This window comes from Nanorana parkeri, unplaced genomic scaffold (assembly GCF_000935625.1).
Source record: "Nanorana parkeri isolate BGI_ZX_2015 unplaced genomic scaffold, ASM93562v1 scaffold2223, whole genome shotgun sequence".
In the NCBI taxonomy this organism is placed as follows: domain Eukaryota; kingdom Metazoa; phylum Chordata; class Amphibia; order Anura; family Dicroglossidae; genus Nanorana; species Nanorana parkeri.
This window is the reverse complement of record NW_017308491.1, coordinates 186,640-189,540: the sequence shown is the minus strand read 5'-3', so window position 1 is coordinate 189,540 and position 2,901 is coordinate 186,640.

The window sequence follows — 2,901 nt, the reverse complement described above, 5'->3', positions numbered from 1 at the left end:
GTGCATAGTGATTTTGCATTGCTGTTCCACTTCCTTGTTGTAAGTCGGTGCTGCCGGATTTTGTCCTGTTCTGGCAGTGTGTTCTCATCTCAGCAGCTGTTCAGCCGGGTTGCTGTTTGTACTGCATGATATACACTGGAGGGAGGGCACACAGGGAAATGTATTTGAAAAGCAATCATTAAATAACGGAACAACATGCTGAAAAAAAAAATCATCAAAAATAACTTTATTGTGATGAGAAAAGAGAACAAATACTTGCTGAGAAAACGCCGCTGCTTATGGCGCCTTCACATGAAGAGTTCATCAATAGAAGAATCGGCTTCCATCATCACCTGAACTGAGCTATTCTGACCACTAGATGGCGCTATAATCACAGCTGCCGGAATGCAGGTTGTTTCGTTGGTGTTCCCGGTGTCCCTGTGATGGGAAGATGTGATGATTGTCTACAAGATTTTCTTATTTTATGGTCAGGAATAAAAAAAAATACAATTTAAAGAAGGAGCATGACCCAGTGATGACATTCTTGCTTCCCTATGCAATGCAGGCAGATCATGGCTGGTGGGAGGGGTTGGCAGAGTGCTGTACATAGCTTCCATAGCAGCCTGCCTCAGTATTTCTCTCAGGAGCCCTCAGCACGGATGCAAGAAGTGGGAGGAGTTATGCAAATATCACAATGCATTGATGGGTAGGTGTCAATCTGGGTGAGCGGTTCCTAGGCAGGCTGGAGGTCAGATAGAAGACTGAAGGGAAGGTCGGAGGTCAGATAGAAGACTAACGGGAAGGACGGAGGTTAGATAAAAGACTGAAGGGAAGGACGGAGGTCAGATACAAGACTGAAGGGAAGGACGGAGGTCAGATACAAGACTGAAGGGAAGGACGGAGGTCAGATAGAAGACTGAAGGGGAGGACGGAGGTCAGATAGAAGACTGAAGGGAAGGACGGAGGTTAGATGGAAGACTGAAGGGGAGGACAGAGGTCAGATGGAAGACTGAAGGGAAGGATGGAGGTCAGATGGAAGACTGAAGGGAAGGATGGAGGTCAGATTTAAAGTGAGGAACATTTTAGAGATGCCGTGTATTTAGACCTACACAGAACTGATGTCACCTTCAAGCATAGAGCGGAGTTGTTCTTTAACCACATTCACATGTATTACAGATATTATACATATATTACACATTGGGGACCATTTATAAACAATTCACAGAGCCAATCACCCTGCCTGTGCGTGAAAAGAGGCAAAAACGAATGTTCTTAGTATATTTTCTTATCAGGTCAATTGCATTGTGATGTAATATTATATTATGGCCACTAGATGGAGCTGAGGAGATCTTTCTTTTCAGTTCGGATGTAATGTAATACTGTAATATGACCAATATGTATTTATTTCCTATGCTTCTCAGCTCCACCTAGTGGCCATATTACAGTATCACATTCAACCTGAATATAGTATAGCTTTCCAATGCTTCTCAGCTCCACCTAGTGGCCATATTACAGTATCACATTCAACCTGAATATAGTATAGCTTTCCAATGCTTCTCAGCTCCACCTAGTGGCCATATTACAGTATCACATTCAACCTGAATATAGTATAGCTTTCCAATGCTTCTCAGCTCCACCTAGTGGCCATATTACAGTATCACATTCAACCTGAATATAGTATAGCTTTCCAATGCTTCTCAGCTCCACCTAGTGGCCATATTACAGTATCACATTCAACCTGAATATAGTATAGCTTTCCAATGCTCCACCTAGTGGCCATATTACATTATCACATTCAACCTGAATATAGTATAGCTTTCCAATGCTCCTCAGCTCCACCTAGTGGCCATATTACAGTATCACATTCAACCTGAATATAGTATAGCTTTCCAATGCTCCTCAGCTCCACCTAGTGGCCATATTACAGTATCACATTCAACCTGAGCTAGGCCTCATAGTATGCACACGAGGTTCCATTTGTTGGGATATTTCTATAGTTGCAGAGTCTCATTATTCTGATATCTTCTTCTACATACACAGAACAACTATATCCTCACCGCCTCCTGGGTGGCACGCAACGCCCTGCAGCTCTGGGACTTCCGCACCACTAGTCTGGTACAAGACATCCCGTTTCCCGCGCCCGTCCTTCAAGGGGAGTTGCTGTACGCAGCCAGATTCTGTACGGATAGCGTGGTGCTGGCTGGGGGAAGCGGAACCTGCAGCGCTCACGTGTCCAATTTCAAGACTCAAGAGGTAAGGTGCCCCAGACCTGGAATCGTCGCCAGCACAATGTATGCATTTCCTATAATGCTCAGCTCCCTCTAGTGGCCATAATGAGGCAACCACACTCAGAACATTCGGCTCATGAATTTGCTCAGAACGAATGTTCCTGCAGCTTCAACGGATGAATAAGCTATGCAATTTTTTTTAAATGGACCCCTAAGAATCGGCACCAGGGCAAGTTCCTCTGGCACTCATGGTGAGGGTGCCAAGATGGGCCATATCTCCCCTCCAGCTTAGGTTACATATACGTTTTATTCTGCAAATTGCCCCTTTTATAAAGGCACACGGGGAGAACGTGGCTTTCCCTGCGTAACAATCAAAGCTCCTTGACAGCCGGACACACGGAGCGGGCTGCCTCTGTTGACACAGGGAGAGCCCTGATCTCCCAGTGTAATCGGCAGCACTGAGCTGTCACTTTGACAGCTCAGTCCCGCACATTGCAGGGGACGACTGATCCCCGCTGCCTCTGCCCATACAGGTGGTGGGAGAGCAGCGGGATCCAGTGTAGAAGCCGCAGGCTCTGCCGCCCCCTCTGTGAAGGGCCGAGCGGTGGAGGATCGGTGCAGAGCAGTGATATTAACAGATCCTCTGTGCAAAGCAAACGCTGGAGCGATCAGCTGATCACTCGTGTGTTTGTAA